Source organism: Lactuca virosa, chromosome 9 (assembly GCF_052849685.1).
Source record: "Lactuca virosa cultivar CGN04683 chromosome 9, Lactuca_virosa_CGN04683_v6, whole genome shotgun sequence".
Lineage (NCBI taxonomy): Eukaryota > Viridiplantae > Streptophyta > Magnoliopsida > Asterales > Asteraceae > Lactuca > Lactuca virosa.
In genome coordinates, this window is record NC_136434.1 from 78,305,611 (window position 1) to 78,330,472 (window position 24,862).

At 33.8% G+C, this 24,862-nt stretch overlaps 2 long non-coding RNA genes across 6 annotated transcripts; both read right to left on the reverse strand.

Moving 5' to 3' along the window:
* Window positions 1-332: 332 nt before the first annotated feature.
* Window positions 333-3,099, reverse strand: LOC145136363 (uncharacterized). The gene is made up of 3 exons (XR_013720413.1): window positions 2,701-3,099; window positions 1,598-1,624; window positions 333-812 (listed from the first exon to the last, which is right to left on the reverse strand). It is a non-coding gene; the product is annotated as an uncharacterized LOC145136363 (long non-coding RNA).
* A 16,971-nt stretch (window positions 3,100-20,070) lies between these two features.
* LOC145141018 (uncharacterized) lies at window positions 20,071-24,352 on the reverse strand. Of its 5 annotated transcripts, XR_013722402.1 has the most exons (7): window positions 24,094-24,338; window positions 23,943-23,997; window positions 23,553-23,664; window positions 23,313-23,409; window positions 22,893-23,054; window positions 22,504-22,616; window positions 21,960-22,117 (listed from the first exon to the last, which is right to left on the reverse strand). It is a non-coding gene; the product is annotated as an uncharacterized LOC145141018 (long non-coding RNA). The 5 variants fall into 5 exon arrangements; XR_013722401.1 differs by lacking the exons at window positions 21,960-22,117; window positions 22,893-23,054 and adding an exon at window positions 20,071-20,681 and having other exon boundaries at window positions 24,094-24,337; XR_013722400.1 differs by lacking the exon at window positions 22,893-23,054 and having other exon boundaries at window positions 21,963-22,117; window positions 24,094-24,337.
* Window positions 24,353-24,862: the final 510 nt, after the last annotated feature.

Sequence of the window (24,862 nt, forward strand, 5' to 3'; positions counted from 1 at the left end):
CCTTAAGGGTCCTTATATAGTTGAGACTTCTAGGGTTATCCACTTGGAAACCCTAATCCAATTGCTTAGTCCTTAAACAGCCCAAAGATCCTTCCAGAAGGCCCCTTGGACGATTTCTATATGGATTCTCATATAGAATTCGTCCATTGCTTCCTTATGGATCTTAAGCCCAACATTGTAACTATTTTATAATTACAGTATCAGTCCCCTTTATTTAATTAATCTCTTTTGACCACAAAATTAATTCTAAACTAGGAGGTAAACCTGGGCTATGCCCCATGACGTTTTGTTTTCAACAGACAAAGAAATATAACCTAATTGGTAGATCCAAGTAGTGGCAGTATGCACATACTAAATACAAATTTGATCAAGTACATAATACAATATTCTTAAAATCCAATCTTTCTTACAAATGACCTTCACTTCATTTTCTAATTATTTATGTTTCTGTGTGCTCTTTCCATACCTTTCAAAAATTATACTTTACCAATTGCTTTAACAGCCAATGTAGAGGTAGTTTGTGTTCCATGCTTCCTACACTCAGAATGAAATATAAATGGTTAAGGTCTTTGCAATTGCAAATTACTTTGAGTCAAATTTTGTTTTAAGGTTATTTTAGGGCGATGAAGATGTAGATGTAGATGTGTTGTTGAATGTTGACATTGCATTCACATGGGTGTAAACCCGAGAAGCATGCTCTTGTCATATTCTACGGTGTTTCTCATCACTTTATCAAGCAAGTCACTAATTTGAATTTCACCTTCACCATATTCATCCAAAAGATCTTTAAAATCATGTTGCAATCTTTGAGCCTGATTACGGAATAGATAGGTTCAATACATATTAGAAAAAGAAATGCAAATTGCCACACACATAAATTCAAGTTTCTTCCTTCTAAAAGTATGTTGTCCTAATAAGAAAAAAAAGATTTTATTTATTTATTTATTTATTTATTGTAGCTAGATAACATGTTTTAATATCGCATTTTTGATTGTTTCCCACCTAGGTTTCCATTCAACTGCGAAAAAATGATTTTTTTTTTCATTTTGAACATACAGTTGAGTAAAGAAAACCTATCTTTTTCCTCTTTAGGCACAAAAGAATAATTTTTTCTTTCAACGTTAACTGTAAATGCACTTGTAAACAAAATGGTAAAACAACCATTTTCTCACATTTAGATGGTTCTTTCGATACAAAAAAGAAACAAACTTTTGAACATATAATTACCAAAAAAAGCCTGTTTTTTCCCATTTAGGTACCAAGAGTGAGCATTTTCTTTACTTATAAATGCTCTTGCAAATAGAAGTATAAAATGATCATTTACTCACACTTAGATGGTCCATTCAGTCTAAAACATAAACATAGTGTTCAATATATAACCGCTAAAAGAAAACCTATTTTTCGCCATTTATTGACCAAGAATGAACATTTTTTTAAAATAGAAGTGTAAAATGGTCATTTACTCACACTTATAAACGATCTTGCAAAGTTACTTATAAAATCCCTAGTAAAGACAATGGTAAAAGGGCATTTACTCCAGACAAACATCATTTATTACTCAGCAAAAAACCGCATTTTAAAGAAAAGATTCGCGTACCTGGAGGTTTGGGTTTGCAATCTAGTCCTTCATTTGTATAAGAAAAGTTAGACATTAGTAAGAGAAGGAGTTGAAAATGAAGTAAAATGGAAAACAAAATGGCCAAGATACACATATGAAGGTATGGCGGTCAATAACCTAAACAGAAATACATAGTTTAAGCTATACAAACGTAATTTTTTTTGAATTACAAGACGTTTGTTTAAACTTTCATAGTGATATTAATCCATAACGATTTTAATTAGATATCCAAGCTTAACAAAATAATCATCACCAACTAAAAAATTATTTCATAAGATCATTTGGATTATCGGAAGCTTTATTAAAATCTAACATATATGATAAGAAATTCAAAATAGTAAATCATCCAAATCATTACAAAAGAAGTTACTACATAGCATTTGAAAACATAGCCAAAAATATGTGCTTTCATGATATATACTATAATCAAAAGGGTAAAATGGTCATCTGTAGCATGGATGACATACTTGATTGAGAATAGCCCTTCCAAACAAACCAGGTAAGTAAGCCTCTATAAATGCTTGAGATTTGAACAACCAGACAAAGTGGTGTAAGTAAGCCTATGTAAAACGCCATAAAAAGTATCAACCTTTAACAAATTCAAAGAAAATACAATATATTGTACTTCAAGGTTAAAAATCTTATTGAAATATGGGTCTTGGTTATCTTTGAGTACCTTAATTAGAGAAATTGATAATTGTGAAGAGCATGTTACTATCAAACAGATAACAAAAAAGAGATGACATCGCTTCCAAAATTAAGCATCATAATTTCTTTCTTTTAGTTGTAACGTATTCACCGGAGGACCATTTTGCCTCCATCAGTACATATGACAACTCATCTATGTAATATTTTAATATCTATACTTTATTGCTCTGATAATCTCAAATGATAAATAAATCAACAATTATACAAATGATAAACCCTAAAACCAATAATTTCATAAATAATACATAGAAATTATCTTTTCTTAGGAATCATGATTGATTAAGAAATGTGAATTTGGTGAGAACCGATTCAGAAGATTCACAGGGAAGGATAAATCAAGAACGAATGAGTATAAGATAAAAAAAATAAATTACCTTATTCTCATCTTTGGAAATTGTAAAAGTTGTGTCTCCGACCGTGTGTTGTCATCGTCTTCCTCGTGAAACCGCCATATTGCTTCCAATCAGTGTTGTTCCCCACGTTGCTTGCAACATCTTTGAGAAATCGACGCTCAATTTTTCAGATGGAGCGACAAAATCGAGACCCAAAAAGCTTTGACGGGAACGCAATGGAAAAGGGAAGGCGGAAAATCTGGAAACGGCAAAGTAAAAGAGGAACCCAAAGACTTCGGAGAAAGATATGAAAAGCAACAGCGGTGTAAAAATTGGATTGATCAAGAAAGATGGTGCAAAAATATGGATCGGCCAGCAAAGGCGGTTATACAAATACATGGACGAAAATGTGAATAAGCAAAAAGGAGTGTCCACAAAATCTGAATCCCATAAACAGTACTGTTCGTAAGAACGAGGGTTTTTAATATATGTATATAATTAATTCTTGATCAATATTAAATAAATCATAATTAATTCTCTTTCTCCTTAATTCATCCTATCAGTTGCTATGGTGAAGGCAACCCAAAAGGACCATGCTCATAATCAGGTCAAGTACATACCAAAATAGTTATGGGCTTAGACACCTAATCCAACAGTCTCCCACTTGGATAAGTCTAATAACTATTTTGCAAGTACGACTTCAGAACCTGATTAGCAATCGTAGTTTTTAAAAGCCGCTGTCAACTCTGATCTTATCAGTAGCGCGTCCTTTAGATAAGGGATCATATATTCCTCCATTCTAGATATCGTATAGACTGAGACATGGATTATAATCATTTTCTCTGTCTATGTGTTGTTTCCTAATTTCCGATTTATGACGACTGACAACAGACTACAATTGAACACATCAGCTTAGTCCAGGCTTGGCCAAGCGCTTCAGTGTCATCACTAAATCATCGAGAGGCCCACATATATCACTTTTATCCCTCTTAGAGTAAAAGGAACGGATAAACTTCGACTCAAATGCTCGCTTGTACTTACTCATCAAATCACACACAACAATATGTTTTATAACACCAAGTTACTGGTGCGTTTACATACGTCAATGTGCAACCGACTTGCAAACTACAACTCACATGTCTTCGTTTCAAGAATATAATATATTATCGTCTCACTAATCACCCGTGATAAAATCCATGAAGTGATTCAAGTGAGCGTGGGTTTAATCCAATACTCTAATCTTATTACAGGAGCACTCATGAATTCTGCAACAAACTTGTGCTATGTCTAAACACCTTAGACAATCTACAGACGGATTCATGACAGTCTTACCTCATACCTACTTCCAACGTATGACCGACTGTGGATGTTTGAATAACCTAGTTATTCTGGAAGTCAAAACATGCAAAGTGAAACACAATAATAATACTAATCCTATATGGTCCCTAACTCTTGAGTATAAATAAAACACCTTTTATTTAATCACCATATTAATTACTCATTATTCATTGTATAATTTTTCGGATAATCAACTTATTACTTGAATTATAACAACAGTTGTCCCATGCTCCAAGCATGCCCACTATATTTACCTATGGTCCATACTTTGTGAAATAGATCAATTGAACACATTTCCAACGATACTCATTTCACAACTCCTAATCCTTATCATAAGTGTAAGAATACCAAATTCTTTCCACTATTAGAATATGTTAGATTCTAACATTTTATGCAACGATCCTTTCGTAATGTCACAACACCAAAGCCACCAAGACTTTTCCAATGATATTACAAAGTGCTCTATTGGAGATTGTTACAAGGCAATTCCATAGATATGAAGTCTCGCATTCAAAGTACATTCCTTTGAACATCCTTCTTGCATAAAATTTCTAATCTAGACATGGATTCTTGATATCCAACTCCCATTTATGGAAACATTTCCATATTTTCCATATGACAACTCATTTTAAATAGAGTCCTATCTATTCATAATAATGTCAATATGGTTCATCTGTTACTATACTTCCAACTGCCCATAAGGACCAACCCTTAGCGAACCTTAGATTGTCCTCGATAGTTGTTTAATTATTTTAGTCATTTCCGGTTCTAGTCATTTTTCCCTCTTAATGCCCTAGGTATTTGGAAAGCTTAGAACGGTCAAATATTACAGCATATGCAATCGATCCTATACCAGAAGCGTATGGGACACGATTCATGAAAAACGTGATACTTTACCAGTTTCTTGCTATAATATTGTCATATATAGAATTCCCTTATGTTGAATCTTTTCAATATAACATCCATATATATCTTTTGAATAAATTTGATTAAAATTTCTCGATCTAAGCTTTTAGATTTGAAATGAAGTATAATATTCTCTCCCTTAATTATAGCAAAACAAGCTTTCAACCCCTACAAGTTTGCAAAGTGAAACTTTTTGTTTTCTATAATTAATATTGCTAACTTACAACACTTAAAATAATAATCATGCTCCCACTAACATGATGATTATATCTTTTATCAGCATAACACTTATGCTCCCACTAGCTGTGACATGTATCCAGAAATCAGCTGAACTTCTAGAAAACAATACTTATTGAATTTCTTAACGAAAGTTAATATTTCTGATACGAGATGCTTTGATAAGACTTTATCTAAGCTTCTCAAACTCATACACCTTTCCTTAGATAACTCACATGTGTGTCTAAACAATTTCAGCACTTATAGCAATAAGTGATAAATGTTTAAACTAATTGCCAAATCTCACAATTCGAACTATGAAGAGGGATGCCGTAGTCATAATCGAATTTGAGAATGCAAATATCACAATTGCTATCTTCTTAAAATCCCTCTTAGTGAAAGTGTTTCCTCACAATCATTTTCATGAAAATGGAGAGAAACCTTATGACACTTAGATTTAATGGTGTATGTGTTCCTATCCATGTAAATTTGTCATGACCATAATCATAAGACAATGTTTGTGACAAATCCAACTCATATGGATAGAACTAGTTCAATCTTAATTCTTGCCATCTGGCAGCACAAGGGCCTACCATGTCTTCCAAGTAGTTGAGCAACTCACCCACACAGATCAATGAACTTTCATTGAATAAAGTGCTTTGCCTTTATGCATTATAATGAAAACTCATAGAACTCACATGCATAGCTGACTTAACTGGAATGACATAGAAACAAAAATATGTCAACACGATAGGTTATAAACCTCAAGTCGTGTGCCAACGATTAGAAATAGGTTTACTCTTGATTAACTCTTGAACCTTTTTCAATATCTTTAAGACTCCCACTGACCTCTTGACATATAAGATTCTCTTGTCAAGAGACATTTCTTGACAAACAAATATTCAAGAGTTAGTGCGGATTCTTATCAAGACAAAACACAACACACAATTGGTCTTAGTTTGTCTTTGTCTTATCCAAAGACATCACAACTTACCAATTTCAAATGTGCAAGAGTAAGAAACATTTCTACTCCACATTTTATGATGTGTTATAAACTTACTTAAGACATGTCACTCAATACACAATCTTGGAGTATGACTCTGAGACTTGATTTTGGAACGAAGGTGTCCTTAGAGGATCAATTGTGATACGGTTTCATAATCACTAAGTTAATCATAAAACACGATACTTAAGTACTCTCCCATCTTTTTCAGATTGGAGAAACTTTTATCTCTCTGCCTAATTGATTCTTCTTATTCGTTATGTTATTCATTGAACCTTTTCCAATGATTCAGAATCATACTTAATCTTTTAATCATAACCACATTTACTAAACTTTTAGCAAATCATGACGAATATTCTTATCGTTCTTTGTGGTGGACTTGCCCAATGCACAACAATTTGTACTAGATCTCCCAGTCCTTCACTTGATTCACATCTTTATGTGAACAAGGAATTGGTCTTAATTTCCCAAATACGAAGGTTTTCATTCATCACACAATATAAGTTGTATGATTCCAAGTTTCTGTCCAATTGAGACTTGGGCGATGAGAATATTTCCTTAATTGGTAAATTTCTGACACTACCACAAATAACATAACTAAGAATCACATTCATTTCAATATTGCTAATAATAGAAACAAACAAACATCAATTTTCACAAATAACATTGCAAGGATAAATAAATAAGACAAAACTCAAAATTTTATTTATTTATAAAACGCGGAAAAAACTTGTCCTTACAACGCAATTCAAATGAAAACTATGCTATTACATATTCCTAAGCAATCTATCATAACTCTCTAAGTAGCAGTTCAAAAATCCGATCATCAAACCATGCGATCGAAATCCATTTGTTCGCGATCAGACTCAACTCACTTTTCCTTTAAGTTTCCTTTCTTTTCTTCGATCCTACAAAACATCAAAATGTAATCTTATCACATCATGTATTAAGGATCTACAAATATGAACTTAATAGAGTTAGATAGTGGATTTTACCTGAAGCAGAGTCATACATCTTGACTCTCCCATCCTTGCGATCTCTCAGGTAAACATGGCAGTTTCGCATCCAATGCCCCTTTTCTTGGCAGCAAAAACATATGGACTCTTCTGGAATGGTACACGGGACTATCTTAGACTTAGCCTTTATCTTGCGCAGAGAAAACTTTTCTGGACGTCCAATGTTGCCATTCTCCATAGAAGGTTGGGACATTGATTTACCAGACAAATTTGTTTGACCAGTCTGCCAAATCATTGCTGATGCAGCAGCAATAAGCAAATAGGTAAGATCAATGAGGGTCACGTCGTGGTCCATCATATAGTACTCTCTAATGAAGTCACTATATGAGTCAGGAAGTGATTGAAGAACCCAGTCAACAGCCAACTTCCTTGAGATATTGACACCCAACATCCTCAACCTGTCAATGTGTGACTTCATCTCTAAGACGTGTGCACACACAAACTTTCCATCTTCGTGTCTTTTTGCCAATAGGGCTTGAGTGACTTTGAACTTTTCAATCCTTCGAACATGTGGGTCAGGGAGAACAATAGGTGGAGGTGGAGGAATTGAAGAATGATCTCGTGTTCCTCTATCGAATCGTGGAATATCATCTTCATGTGGAAAACTTTTTCCATGGGATTTGGGAAGACCACAGTTAGAATCACATATCTACAAAACGGAAGAAAATTCAAGTTAGTCGATTGAGTCCTTAATAAAACACCCAAATGAGATATTAAGGCTAGGACCCAACACAATGTTCTACAACTCGGAAGTGGGATGCCATAATCCAGTTGCGGAATATTTGAAGGTAGGTAAATGACGATTTATCAATTTCCACCATGAAAAACGAAAATGAAAATTAGGTTTTAAATGAATTGAAATTCCTAGATCTTTTGAGATTCATTGAAATTTTCAATGGCATGTTTAATCTCGATTATGCCCTTCAAGTTTGTGACTGGGATGCCGAGGATCACAAAGAAGATGTGAATAACCATGCAAATTAGATTGGTACTCTTGAAGAAGTTTATCACCTAATCAATGTGGGTGTTAACCACACACGCTCCATTGATTTATGATAATCTATGAGCCACCCGTTGCCATCCTTCATTAGTCCCATATTAGTGTGCCGGTTAACCACACACGCTCCACTAACGACCAACAAGGTGCAATGTGCAATTTCATGGAATAGGACCAAATTCACATTTTTCCTAAGTAACTAAGATTTTGGGAATTTATAAAGGCGTTTAGTTACTTGCATTACATTATACTTATAATGGAAGGTTGTTTCATATCCTACCCGTTCGGCTAACAACCCTCCACTGGTCAAGGGTGCGGTGGGTAAGAGTGGATACCCAATGGCGGTCATTTTACAGGCTGTTTCCTTAAACACCCCTTAGAGACCAGCTTCGTGAATGAGGCCTACTAACGGTAAGACTGACTCTTTACTTATACATATATAATATATTATACTTTTAATTTTATATATAGTATAAGGGTGTATTTTACACTTTTAAAATACTAGGTGGTTTAATCTATTAATAAATTAAACTTTTAATTTGATTAATCTTAAACCATATTATTATGGATTTATTAATTATCTCTTTTAATTAAGCATTTAATTAATTTAATAAAATCATAAGGGTGTAATTTGAACTTTCAAAACACTAGGGTTTTAGAATTTACTATTTCAAAATTAATATCTTTTAATTAAATTATAAAAATCCAAAACTTGAGGGCAAAATTTGAAACTTTTCAAAATATCGTTTAGATCAAATTTGAAAAATAATTAAATATCATATAATTAATAATTATCACATAATTTGACATAATCCAAAATTTTTTTCTTACAAGATAATTCAAATCAAAATACAAATAATTAATCTTTATCTTATAAAACAAGTAATTATCTTGCTGTCATACTGAGCTCATGTCGTGAGTCTGGTTCAAAAACAAAAAACTCAATTTTCCAGCTTTGAAAACTTAACTATTGTATCATATAGCAGAAAACTACCCTAGGCTCTGATACCACTTATGGGTTTTGAGCAATACATCAATCCTATGGTGTACATGCAAACCCTAATGCTTTGATCTAGTTTTTCTAATTGTACATGCAATAATCTTCCAAGACTTGTAAACCCTAAATCTAGCATACCAATTTCGAATACAACATATGAAATTAGGGTTTAGATCTTATCTTGATTGTTATGTAGCAATAACAATCACAAACCTTCTTGATCTTGAATTCTGAAAGCCTAGTGCCCTAAGTGTTGCACCTCTAATGGAGTCACAAACACCACTAGCAATAATGATGAACAAGAGAGAGAGAGAGAGAGAGAGAGATAGAGAGAGAGAGATAGAGGAGAGGCACAAAAGCGTCCAAGATCTTCTAAGAATCCTTAGCCACGTTTTTGGGAGCCTTAAGGGTCCTTATATATTTGAGGCTTCTAGGGTTATCCACTTGGAAACCCTAATCCAGTTGCTTAGTCCTTAAGTAGCCCAAAGATCCTTCCAGAAGGCCCCTTGGACGATTTCTACATGGACTCTCATATAGAATTCGTCCATTGCTTCCTTATGGATCCTAAGCCCAACATTGTAACTATTTTATAATTACAGTATCAGTCCCCTTTATTTAATTAATCTCTTTTGACCACAAAATTAATTCTAAATTAATTGTTGATCAATATTAATTAAACAATATGATTTCTCTTTTAATATATTATTCACATAATATATTAATAAATCATAATTAATCCTCTTTCTCCTTAATTCATCCTATTAGTTGCTATGGTGAAGGCAACCCAAAAGGACCATGCTCATAATCGGGTCAAGTACATACCAAAATAGTTATGGGCTTAGACACCTAATCCAACAATTCTATGCTAAGATCTAGAACTAGTTGAGATTTTGGCATATTTTTGGTCCCATGAATGAGTTCTTGTGAGTAAATGTTACTCCAAAAGTTATAAGATGTTACTTTTGATGTTTATGAGGTTCCTAGTCCATAAAGTTTGCATCTTGATGGTTGTAGATCAACCATGCATGAGTTAATGATCATTTGATTGAAGTGGAATGCTAAATCTAAGGTTTGAGTCTCTTTGAGCCATGCAAAGGCATCAAGTTAGTGACTTTATTTTTTAAGACATCCACTAAGAGCCAGATCTGCAAAATGGACGTTTGGAATTAATACATTAAGTGCTTAATGGTGTTTTTTATATATGGGTCGTACGCCGGACGTACGTAAGCGTACGTTCCAGAGTCCTTGATTCCCTTTAACGAAAGTTAGTACGTGGGGCGTACTGGTGGTACACTTAGCGTACTCACCAGTAACCCTTTTTGGGTTTTAGGACGTTTGTGCCATTATTGGGCCTTATGCATTTTTGGACCATTGTTGGGCTTTAGGTATCTTGGGCCTTGCTGGGCCTTAGGTCTTTTGGGATTAGGTTATGGGTTGAGCGGCCCACTAAGGGAAGGGTAAAATGGTCTTTTATTAGCATGTTGGACGGTAGTCTAGACCTTTTATGGGTTGTTACCTCGAGTACTTACTAGTGTTAATTGGAATGTTCAGTATGAGGAGCCATGGTAGTAGCAGTTCGGGAGTGAGATTTATTTATCTTCAGTTTGAGGTGAGTCTCTTCACTATACTCGTGGGTCGAAGGCACCAATGTCGGTCCACTGGAGCATGCTTGTAGGATGATAGTGGTCTTTGTGAAACTTGCTGATATGTATGTGTATGCTCGTTGTCTTTGTGACTCTTGCATGTATACATACATATATATATATATATGTATATATATATATATATATATATATATATATATATATATATTATTAAGGATGGGGCCCATTATGCGGTCGGCGGGGACAGTATACGATTTGGGTGGGGCTCGTTATGCTATGGGTGGGGCCCGTATATAGTTTGGGAGGGTCCTGTTTATATATATGGTATGAGGTATTTTAAGGGAAATCACTAAGTTATGTCCTTACAGTTATGTTTATGTTTCAGGTACTTTTGGTTCGAAATGGAAGGGCCCGGTTTGATCGCAACGCATCCACCCATGTTTTTCCGCATGTTTCTGATTTTGGGAATTGTACTCAGATAACTAATTCACTATGACATACTTTTGTGTGGTTGATATGTGATTTGATGGTAGTTGGAATGAATTAAAAATGAAATTTATACTTAGATTTTTGGGATGTTACATCGGGGGTAAGATAATTTGCCTCATGAGCCTTGAGCTGCCTCGAAGTGTACACGATCACATGGCCCCTCTACATGAGCACTTCACCTAAACCCAAAATCGATGGGTCACTGTAAACCACAAAATCATCAACACTCTTGGGGAGGGTCAATACCAGTGCCTCACACAACTTCGGCCTTAAAGTCTCAAATGCCTCATGTTGCTCAGGCCCCCACATAAAAGTGACACTCATTTTCGTCAAGCAGGTCAAAGGAAATACAGTATTGGAGAAATCCTAAACGAATCTTCGATAGTATCCTACTAAACCAAGGAAACTCTGAATCTCAGATGGATACCTCAGAATCTCCCACCGCATCATGAGCTCGATCTTAGCCGGGTCGACCGGAATACCACTCTGGTTGACGAGGTGACCCAAAAATTACACCTTGAATAACCGAAACTTACATTTGGAGAATTTGGCATAAAGCATCTCTATACTTAGAGTATCAAGAACCTCTTTCAAATGCTCCTTGTGCTACTCCCTAGTCTTAGAATAGACCAAGATATCATCAATAAACACAATCACAGACCGGTCCAACATCAACCTGCACAACTGGTTCATGAGATACATGAGTGTCACCGGCACGTTGGTGAGCCTAAATGGAATCACCACAAACTTATAATGGCCATAGAGAGCCCTAAATGCCGTCTTCTGAATATCCTCATCCCTGACCCTCATTTGATGATACCCCGATCTCAAATCAATCTTGGAAAACCAAGATGCACCTAGGAGCAGATCAAATAAATCTTTGATTCTCGAAAGTGGATGACGGTTTTTCACCGTCAATTTATTCATCTCCCTATAATCTATGCACATCCTGTGCGATCCATCCTTCTTATTAACGAATAAAATTAGTGCACCCCATGTAACACCTCGTTTTCATTTTACAGTGGAATTTAATATAAACGTTCGTTAATAAAATTCGAAGTAGAAGTATATTTCTTTTTAGCCTAAGTAACCTAAATCAAAGTTGTAGTAATCAAAATTACGAAAGTGTGCACATAAAGAACATCTAAATCTGATTCCGTATGAGGAAGTTATAATTTTTCGAAGTTTCGGTGCACACAGTACAACAGTGTGCGACATAGAAATCGAAATTAAAATCGGTTGATTATTAGCCAAGTCAATGCAAACAAGAGTTAAAGATATTGTAAATATGAATATATTGATATAGAGACAGTTAAGAACGGAGTTCATATGAAGGAGTTATGATTTCACACGGACTTTAACAATGTAATCTCTATAAAAATATGAATTTAAAATAGATTAAGAATTAGCTATTGAGATATAAAGTAAAGTTGTAGTAATCGGAAATATCTACGCGTGGATATAAAGAATGTTGAAAACGGAGCTCGTATGCGAAAAATATGATTTTTCGAAGATTCATGATTTTACCTGACATAGGCGATGTGAACCAGCCAGAATCTGACATGTGTCAGCACCAGATTCAATGCTTGCTGCCTATGTAAAAGCGCGGTGTGCTTTTCGCTCATGAAAGCCTATTAATAGTACTCAAACTTGGCTCATTTCATCATAAGTTCCACTCCAATTTCTCTGGAGAACTCCCCTCATTCTGAGCCCGATTCTTTCGAGTTTCCAACTACTTTAGCGAGGCTCTGAGGTATCTAGGAGTTCGATGAAAAGGAATTTTCGGAGTGGAATTTTTGCCCACGACTTTCCTAACTTTTGTTAGAAAACTCTATAAGTTAAGTTGCACTTACTAAACTTTAAGTGTAACTTATATTTATATTCATAGTCGTTATTATGAATTTATAAATATGATTTATCAGTGATTACAAGTGATAATACCGATTGATCTACTTATGGGAGTAATGTCTAGGCTAGATCTAGTGAGGTGTTTAAAGTGGATTTTCCAAATAGTATACTTTGTATACCAACTAGATCCTACCTCCGATATGATCTTACCTGATTATTCCTTATTTGATAGAACTTGAAGTATTCATTGGGATTAGTGAAAGATCTAGCTTCTATTACTAGATTGCCTTAGATATTAATAAATTATAGTATTATAGGTTAATACTTGTTAGACACGTTACCCACCAGTTGGATAGCTGATAGTCGTCGGAGTAATTATCCAGGTGAGTTACCTCACTATACTATGTATTACAATATAGATCGGTGTATGTTAGGATATAAGAGTTAGTAGAGTGGAGCCGAAGGTATAGTCTCTACTCTCTATATGCTTAATATCAAGTTAGTATAGCCGAAAGTATAGTCTCTATATGCTTAATTGTTATTGTACTAGAGTTATTGAATAAAGCCGAAAGTATAGTCTCTATGTGCTTAAATGTTATTGTACTTGAGTTATTCATTACGATTAAGTGATGAGTTGACGATGGAACAAAGACAGTTCGAGAGTGTATAGACTCGTGTTGACGACGAAATCGTAGGCATGCCGTAAGTATAGATACACATATTATTGGTGGATCAACGAAAGGTCTTGAGCCAATTGGTGGATCGACGAAAGGTCGTGAGCCATTGTTTGTATGCATGTGTATGTGTTGTGATATATGGTATTTTGGGGAACTCGCTAAACTCCGTGCTTACCCGGTTGATTACAAATGATTTCATGTATTTTCTTCAGATCGTGAGAAGAGCAAGGCTTGACTATACACACGCATCGGCGTCATGTATTAGTTTTCCACATATTCTGTTATACTATGATTGAATAATTAACCTTTGATTGTCAAACAGTGGTTTTAGTCATAAATAAATGAATTATCGAATGAAATGTTATCCTTTAAAAATGAAATTTTGTTATGGAAATCGGGACGTTACAAGTTGCTATCAGAGCCCTGGTTTGAGGGATTTGAATGAACACCCATGTGATTCCAAACTCAAACTAAGGATCGGAGAATTTTCACAAACATTTTTAAAATGTTTTCATAACAAAGTAAAGAAATTAAAATACTGTAACAAAAGAAATTATTCCAAAAAGGAAAGGATGTAGTGCATTAAGTTAATTGGAGCTCAGAAAAGAAAGTTATTCCCAAAATATCTATATGTGTTATGTTTGCTGATAAATGAACTATTAGAAATACATGCTAGTATGTAGGCTAGGGATCTTTTCAGGAGTTGTAGGTCAGAATTTCCTGATACCTAAGATGCCTTATAGCCTAGATATTTTTTTGTTATGTGCAACTTAGAACCTATATTGATACAAATTAGTTACTTGAAAAATACGTTAGGTTCCATGCTCCCAGAATTAAATAGTTTTAGATTGCTTGATTTGGTGCTATTTCTCAACTCTCGTCTGAGTCTAACCGTTGTAGTGCATGATCTTTCAGTTGAAAACTGTTTAATTTTAGCGGCATGTGATTGTATTCGTCCGATAATTAGTTAATATTTTTTGAAGTTCTTCCTTGGCTGATAGTAGGGTGAAATGGAAAGAAATCTTAGAAGAAGAGTCTAGGAGGTTTAGTATGTGCTTAATAGGACATATATTTATTGTAACATCCCAAAAATCATGGCAAAATTTTCAATTTTTTAAACCATATCAAATCCATAAATCATACAAAACATAGTTTCCAAAAGTGATAATTATAAATCAAAGTATCCCAAAATCATAGGTCAAATAAATATCCAAGATGATGTGGACAATCACGCCTTCGCGTTGCCCCTGTCCTCTGATGTACCTGAAACCATAAAATCAAACTATAAACCAAAGCTTAGTGAGTTCCCCCAAAGTACCCTACACAACAACATATATACAATGCACACAACTAGGCCTACAACATAAGGCTGGACCGTCACCGAGCCTTCAATTACAAGCTGGACTGCTCCCGAGCCTACAACGTAAGCTGGACCACTCCCTTGGGTCTACAATATCAACTGGACCACCCTAGTATCTAGGCCTTCAGCACAAAGCAGGACCACCTCAACACAACAAAACAATAACATGTCGACATATGAAACAATAATCAATAACCAGCAAGTACAGGAAAGCATACAGATCTACCAGTGTAACATATAACCAACAAATATAGGTAATCATACAGATATACCAGTCTAACATATAACCAACATAACATCATTCTTTATACCGGGGTACATAACCTAGTGGGCCGACATTGGTGCCTTCGACCCACAAGTACAATGAGGAAAACTCACCTCACTGTCTGAAAGATAGCTGAACTGATCACTGCTCCAAACACTGTCTCAACAGGTCACCTATAAAATAAACAGGGACCTAGTCTCAATCTACTATTCAAATTACCCCAAATGACCTAAAGTCAAACTTGGTCGAAGTCAACGGTCTACAGTCAAAAAGTCAAAGGTCAACATTCATACCAAGTACGCCCTGTGTACCAGCTCTACGCTCTACGTAGAGCATCACTTGACTTTTACATGACAACACAAGGCTACACGCTACGTAAGCATAAGTACGCCCTGCATACTCACATTGAAGCCAAACATTCCATTAAGTGCTTAATACAGAAAGGCATCACGTCCAACTCTCAAATATGGTCTAAATAAATGTCCTAAGCGATAAAGTTCCAAACTTTATGGACTTGCATGGCTTATCAAGGCTCAAGAACAAACCCTAATCTTATAACAACTTCTAAGGATCTCAAACTCATGCATGGATGGTTGGATATGGCCAAGACACCATTTTTATGACTTAATACCCTTAAATACTTCTGGAAATGCACTATACAAAGTCTAGAGTAGTTCATACTCAAATAGACCAAAATAATGGGACAAAAATGGCATAACTTCAACATCTAAGATAGATCTAACAATTGAATCATAAAGGTACAATCTTTATACCTTCTAGAGAAGAATGAGGGAGAAGAACTTCCAAATCCAAAGTTGATTCAAGCTTCCAAGCAACTCCACCACATTCTTCTTTCTTCAAAAGCACATAAAAACACTTTTTAAGCTCACAATGCACCAAATGGGTTTAGGGTTTCAAGGGAGACGTTTGGGGAAATGGAGGCTAAGACTGGAAGGGTTTCATGAAGGTTAAGGTCCTTAAATATATCATTAAAGACTTCGCCTCCAAGTTCCTTCTACGAAGCGTGTAGAGGCTATCTACGCCCTTGCAGACACACATTCAACACTTAAAACTTAAGATCAAAGGGAATGAATTTACTTGCAAGAATCAGGTGTTACAATAAAAAAGGTGGGTTGGTTACTGGAGGCCCACTGTCTAGTATTCCTCTCCTACTTTTGAGGTCAAGTTGGAGTTCCCCTACCCATCACTGATGCTCGGCTTAAGTTCACAAATCGTCTACTTGTTGATTTCCTGTGTTGCGTATCTGCAGATCTGATGAGTTAATTCTCATTTTTTCCATACTTTTGTATTAGTTAGTGTTTATCTTTCTGGATTCTGTTTTTATCTTTCTAGTTTCTTTTGTTTCTTGTACTTTTTTGTGGTCGAGCTCCCTGCTAGTCATTTTTTTATAATATTCACTGTTAAAAAAAATATAAAGTCAAAAGTTATCCAATTAACGACAAATAATTTGTCAACAATCATTGTTTAGTAATCACATATTTTTATTATGCTGCTTTTTTTTTTACCGAATGATCTTTTGGGCTAACGGTAAATGTGACTTTTTTAAATGATAAGTTATGAGTTTAAGTTTCTTAAAAGACATATTTGATATTTAAGAGTACGTTAGCTAATTTGCCGTTTAAAAAAAATGCATTTTTTTTTAATATTCATTTTGTTTTTGTGGAATTTCTTATTCTAAAAAAAAAACTGATTGGATAAAATCAAGACTTGTGGGTGTTCAAGTTCGATTTTGATGTTTTTACTTTTTACAGCCATAAAGTTGGAATACCTTTTGTAAAACAACGTATACGATGACGTCAAATTGTTTTTTTATTCTTGTTTCTCAAGAAAAGTGAAATGGAGTTATCAAAGTTTGACTTTTGGACCCACCCAACATTTCCTATAAATACCCCTCTCCCAATATATCCCCTTTCAATTCATTATACTTCTCTTGTTTCATTGCCTTAAAATGTCAATTGCCACTTCTGCCCTTGCTGAAGCTTATGTTATGAGGAAACATCATCAGGAAAAGATGAAGAAGACAACAACTTCCAATGCACATATTACAACCAAACAAAGCATACTCGACAATGATCATGATGATGCTTCTATGACTATTGGCTGCTTCCCGACTTTATTCAAGAAGATTCATCCCTCAACAACTATATCCGATTGTAAAAATGATGCCCAACCTAAAATCTTGTAATAGTTTGTTTATTAATTTATCAGTGTATTATGAAAAGGTGTCTATTTTGTAAGATACGTATTTGATGACGCTAAAAGTCATCCTTCATTGTGCCGTTTTGGAACATATTGTGGTTGTTTAACATTCAAAGTAAACCAATTTTAAGTTACCTTAGTATTTTTTTTTCTTCATAAAAGATCTAAAAAAAATACTATATATTGGATTGGTTCCGTTTTGTAACAATGTATTTTAACCCATCCAAATTCATATGGCATGGGTAAAGTGTAATTAATTACCTTGATTTTTATGGGTTATTATCTTGCTCTCATTCGTGTTTCGTGATGCTTTCTTTTATTGCCTCTCTCATTCCTGATTTTTGTCATTTTCTTATGAAGTTTGCTCAACACGTATATCCCACCCAAACCATGATTTGTCACAGCCATGACTTCCAAGTGAGAGTTTACTGGTTGACGTGTTACATTCCATAAAAAAAAGTCTGAGGTTCAAACTTCAAACTTTGAGACACCCAAAATATTATTAGAGTTTTGCAATTTACTTCCTCGTTAAAACCCTAGTATGAGTTTGACGTGAATTGTGTTCAGATGATGTAGTTTAACAATAATAACATAAATAAACCCTAATGTGAAAGTGGATAAAAATTGCAACAAATTTATAGAATATTATGTTTGCTTAGGGTTATTGTTGATGTAAAATATTGATAGATTGACCACACATCTAATCGTGTGTGTTGATATTGTATATATATTGGAAGATTACAATAATGAGATCCTATAATGGAGGATCTATAATATACAAATATACATTAAATAATAAATGACATAATTATCTAATATCCACCCTCAAGCGAATGGGTGGTGGACCAAGACGAAGCATTGCTCGAAAATGTTCAAATTGAGCACGCGGAAGACTTTTGGTGAAGATATCTGCCACCTGAAGCTTGGTTGAAACGAACTTGGTATAGAGCTTGCCAGAAGTAGCAAGTTCTCTAATAAAGTGGTAGTCAAGATCAATGTGTTTGGCACGCTTGTGAGCAACCGGGTTCTGTGTCATAAACAATGCACTTTTGTTGTCACAAAGAAGAGTAGGACGATCAGAAGGTAACGCATGAAGCTCACGAAGTAGATGGGTGATCCAAACAATTTCAGCTGCCGTGTTTGCCATTGCCCGATACTCCGATTCACAACTTGATCGAGAAACAGTTGGTTGCTTCTTGGCACTCCAGGAAACTAAGTTACCACCCAGGAAGATTGAATAACCATATGTAGACCGACGGGTTTCAAGACAACGTGCCCAATCAGCATCAGAGTAACCGAGAATGTTGTTTATTTGAGGTTTACGAAAAATAAGCCCATACGAGATCGTGCCTTTAACATATCGGAGTATCCGCTTGACTACCACTTTATTAGAGAACTTGTTACTTCTGGCAAGCTCTATACCAAGTTCGTTTCAACCAAACTTCAGGTGGCAGATATCTTCACCAAAAGTCTTCCGCGTGCTCAATTTGAACATTTTCGAGCAATGCTTCGTCTTGGTCCACCAAAAGTCTTCCGCGGTCCAGATAGATGTGTGGTCAATCTATCAATATTTTATATTAAATAATAAATGGCATAATTATCTAATAGTTGAAATCAAATGGCAATATTCTTATGGTTCATTAGATATTAGAGTAAATTACACGAATAGTTCCTATGGTTTGGGGTAATTTGTATGTTTGGTCCCTAACTTATTTTTTTAACTCGTAAGGTCCCTACTGTTTGTTTTTGTTACACGTTTGGTCGCTGTCTTACCTAAAAAGACTATTTTGCCCTTGATTTTTTAATTTATTTAAATAAACACATCTCCAACCTCACTTCCACCTCACTTTACCTTACCTTACCTACCACATCTTATTTAAATAAATTAAAAAATCAAGGGTAAAATAGTCTTTTTATGTAAGACAGAGACCAATCGCGCAATCAAAACAAACTGTAGGGACCTTCCGAGTTAAAAAATTAAGTTAGGGATCAAACGTACAAATTACCCCAAACCATAGGGACCATTTGTGTAATTTACTCTAGATATTAAATGTACAATAAAAATAAATATGTTTTATAGAAGTTTATGTCATTAAAAGAAATTATTCTAATGGTCTCTTTTTGGTGGGGTTTGTCGGTAAGGCATTGCTTGAAAGTTGAAATAAAGTTAGTGGGACTGGAATATATTGACGTAGATAAACTATTGCCTTGAGGCAAACTCATAAAACCATGCCTTCTTCGTAGACACTGTTTGGAAAATAAATAAATTATCATTATATTTACAACAAGATACGAATGCCAATATTTTTCATGTTTACACAAAAAATAGCAATATAATTTTGAAGTTACATTTATTTTTGATGATTTTTAGTATTTTAATTAAGGTATTTCAGTATATAGACCACATCTTAGCAGAATGAACAAAAAAATTGGTCATAAAAATCACATATGTTGTTTTATGTAACAAAAAAAATCAAAAAAAAAATTGCTCTAATACATTGTTATATAATCCTTTTTATAATAAATCATCACAAAATTTCCTGTATCGCAGAAAAACTTCAAAATTTACAATAAATAAACAAACCATCACAAGAATTTAGATTTTGCGACATTGTTTACAGTTAAACTTAAACCAATACATGACGGATTTAACGACGTCTGATATCTGTCACTATTGCTCATTTGATGAAGAAGAATCAGAAACCGGAAATGTTGCGGGATGAATCTTCCTGAATAAAGATGGAAAGCAGCCAATTGTTACAGAATCATGATGATCATTGTCGAGTCTGCTTTGTTTGGTTGTACCATGTGCATTGGAAGCTGTGGTCTTCTTCATCTTTTCCTCAAGATGCTTCCGCATTACATAAGCTTCAACAATGGCGGATGTGGCAATTGACATTTTTAGGCACCGAAACAAGAGAAGATAGAAATCAAGGGGAGTGGAGAGAAGGGTATTTATAGTAAAACTTGGGTTTTAATTATCCGATAGGTGTTGGTCGCATTCAACAGTCAAACTTGATCGCTCATGCCTCATGTCATTCTTCGTAGGCAACAAGAAAAGCAAGCTCTTGACGTCATCAAATACGTCTTCAATTTCCCAATTTGGTTAATTGAGTTAGGAAAAGATTTGGTTTATCAAACGTGATTATAAAAAGTAATGTTATTAAAATAATAATTTAATATTTTATGATTATTTCAGTAAAATAGATTTTTCTGATACATGTGATTGTGATTGCTTGAATTTTATTTCACTCGATTATGACTCAAGTCCAAAAACATATAATAAAGTACAATAACTTGACAGTTGCCCCCTTCTATTAGTGATTATATTAAGTATGTTCGGATTTCTTTTTTATGTAATAAACTCATTCTATTAGTCAATTAGTCAGCACTAAAGACAATCAAATATCAATATAATAGTATCAAGGATGATTCAATACTTGAAGCGTTGATTTGTTACATGTATTATAACACTAGGTTACAACCCGTGGAAACCACGAGTTAAAAAGAAAAAACAATATTGATAATTAAGAATGATACTGCAAAATAAAAGATTTAAAAAGTTCAATTAAATTAATAAGATACAAGTTTTGTTTAGGGTAAGGTTTAGTTTAAAAGTATGTTGGTGTGCAATGATTAGTTGAGTTTGATCATTTCGACTGAACGACGATTATTTTTTCTCTGCAAATTGTTTTTTTTACGACCAATAATTATCTTTAGATGGTCGGATTCCAAAAACCACTGTATTTAAAATATAGTTTACAAATGTGTGAAACTATGTTTGAGATCATAAAAACAATCATTTTTTATTTTTAAAAACAAAAAGTTATTTTTTAACATGATATGAATAATAATAAAAGCATAGCTATCTTGTCATACTAATACTTTTTTTGCATCCATGATTCTTTACTTGACAACACCATTTTAATTTTTGTTTTAATGCAACAAATGGGAAAATTTAAAAATACATTGATATAATAAATTAAGTATTGTACTTTGAAAGTAGATTGATCTAATCTCCACGACTTTTGTTTGTTTTATAGACAAACAACCATACAACCAACCAATGAGAAACATATAGACACATGCACATAGACTAAGATACCATTTGTTTTGTCAAAAAAAGAAAATTATGGCTTACGAAACTACATTGAATAATTAAAAGTCAATGAATTTGGAATAAATGATTAAATCAAAGAACATATATGACATTAAGTATTAAGTAATTTAAATATATATTCTAAAATAACAATGTAATTTTCAAGCACATTGTAAACATAAATTTTTATAAAGATTGTTAACATATATATCTACAACAAATATAACATTAGTAAAAGTAAAATGTTAATCATGATCATCTATAACCAATCAAGTATGATACAATAAGTATAGCTACAAAATGTACCTTTCATTTAATAAAAAAAATAAATATATGTCAACTAAAAAGAAATCATTATAATTTCACTTTAAGTTTCTGTCTTTCCTTACTTTGCCCATCAACTTTTTACATAATCATCATTTCCCTATGTTATATTATATATAAAATTCACGTAAGAACCTCATTTTTATACGAAAATACAATCAAATAAATAAGGCTGTGTAATTTACACTTTTCCAAAATCGTATACAAAGAAGCTCTATATCCCAATTAGATTTAGGACTCCACATTTGCAGATAAAAAGCACTACTAATGGCATTCAACTATAACTAACAAATCTAAGTGTGAGTCTACCAATTTGCAAAACTAAAGGTTAGCAACCACAAGGCATATTGTTCCGACCTAGAAAGAACCCCTTGTTGATCCAACAACGAATCAACTCTTTTTTGAACTACAAATTCTCAAAATTACTTGTAATGTGACCACCAAACATCCAACATCTGTAAGTAGCAAGGTAGGGGATAAGCTTACCTTTGTCAATAGACAGAACACGTTATGATGGCTGAAAAGCACAAACAGTGAGAGCCATTGTTGTCTCTGTAAAATTTTGCCTTCAAGATTTGGTGATCAAGAATGAAGTTTATCTGAAATAAAAGGTTTCATAGGTTAGTTTCCATCGATATTTTTCCATTGATTTTAATTACAACGAAAACTTCAGCCGAATAAGGAGAAACCATGGGTTAAAGACAGAAATTAAACTCCTTGTTTTATGGTAAGCTATATTTGATTTCGAGAGAAAGGCAGAGGGGGTCGAAGTTTTCTATTTGATGAGGGGATGAGGAGTTGTTTAAGGAAGATAATTGTTGCTGAGGATGGAAATACGAAAACACATGACAACAGTTCTTATGTTCGATTCTTACACTTCTAGAGAACTTTGGGGCCTTCAAATTGAGTGGATTTTTGGATGGTGGAAAGGTCAGGTGAAAATATCCTTCTGATGGCTCATAAGTCCATATTACTCCGACTAAAAAAACAAAGATGATAGAACTTCCATGGAACTTGACTTCGATTAAGGTATTGATCTGAACAATATCTCATAAAATCGGAAAAAATGAAATTAAAGTTCAAATAAACAGAGAAAAAATAAGAACACACCTAGCTTTAACTTATATCCTAAAAATTTTTGTTTAAAAAGCCTATAATACCTTTCTTTCTACCCACTTATTCATTTCCATCTGCATACTTTCATGAGCCTTTTAAAAAGCTTTTCTAAAGCAAGTGCAGAAGCACCAATGGCATAATTAAAAACCCATAAAAAACAGAGAGAAAAAGAAGAGTACCTGGTACATAAAGTAACCTTGAATAGTTCGTGTAGATAACGATTGGAAAATTCCAGTCAACACCAATCAACGTATCAAATGAAAAATCAAATTAAAACTGGGATTGAAATAAAAAAAATGATCAGAAAAGGAGAGAAACTGTAGCATTTTCTTACTTTAACAAACAAATTTTTGATAATTCAAGGAAAAGTGTTAAGATTCAATAAAAACAAATTTCTATACATTTTGTTCAAAACTTACACTGATTTGCAATTATATGTGGTTGTTGCTGAAGACCGCTTTCACGAACCCTGAATAATAGGAGCAATCAGTTGACTTTTGCAATCATATAGAGAATCTACCCCAAGAGAAGCTACAAAAAAAAGTAATTTGGAAGGCAAACTTCGAAAATGAGAACCTTATGACAAGAGAGACTGTCAATATTTCATTAGTTCCCTACAGATCAAAATTTTGATTAAGGTACTTATAAACAACAAAAAACACGTTAAAAACTTAAATAAGAAAACCGAAGACATTGAATGAAAATGGAAAAAAGATTAGTTGGACCCTATAACATCTTGCACCAAGTTATTGCAAAAAAACTCAATCACTATATGCATGAATTACAATGAAGAAGTAAAGAGATGATACCTAATCGGTCAGCAATTGATTCCAGAATCATTGATAACATCAACTCTCTCCGAATCTTAGTAAAAATAAAAGTAGAACCAAAACCCAGATTAAGAACATCCTGAACAATCAAATCAAAACCCAATAACATTGGAATGTCACTAATGCTTACCAAACAATATTAGGGTTAACCAAAAAGTGGTGAAGTACAACCAACGACGTCATCTGTGAGAGAGGTAGAGGGAGGAAGAATATATGTGTGTGATTTCTTGCGATTTTGTCCTTGATTTTATGCGATTATGGTTTTGAAAAATGAAAAATATAGATTGGGATTAGGTTTCATCAGTATAGAAATTTTGAGCGTGATTTGATTTTCAAAATGGAAAATTGAAATTGGTGGAAAAGGGAAAATAACGAAAAAAGATAGGGATTGGCGGCAGCAAAGGAAAAGAAGAGAGGGTAAAAGAGGAATTTCAGTTTGATTGGAAAAGGGATTGTAGGAGGACACGTGGCAGAGAGGATTTTTTTATTAGAGAGGGAGATTTCCAAAAGGTAGGAAAAAAACTATTCTTACATTTTTCATGCTAAGATTTTATATTCAACTCTTTGAAGATTGCAAATAAATTGATACAAAGTTAAATTTATAATTTTTTTTTTCAAAATGGATATTCATAGAAAAGTGACCATAAAAATATATATTACCCTTCTAATCAGATTTTTGGTATTTACCACATATTATGGACAAGACATTTTGGATCTTGGAAAAACATTTTTTTTAAACCTTTTTCCTTCCAACTGATTATGAGCAATATTTTATTTAATTGTCGTTATATAAATACATCCATTGGTTTTTTATACTATTTTGATAAGGATAAAATAATCGAAAAGGAGACAACCATTTATAAATTTATTCACTCCCAACTAACATTCCAATATATGAA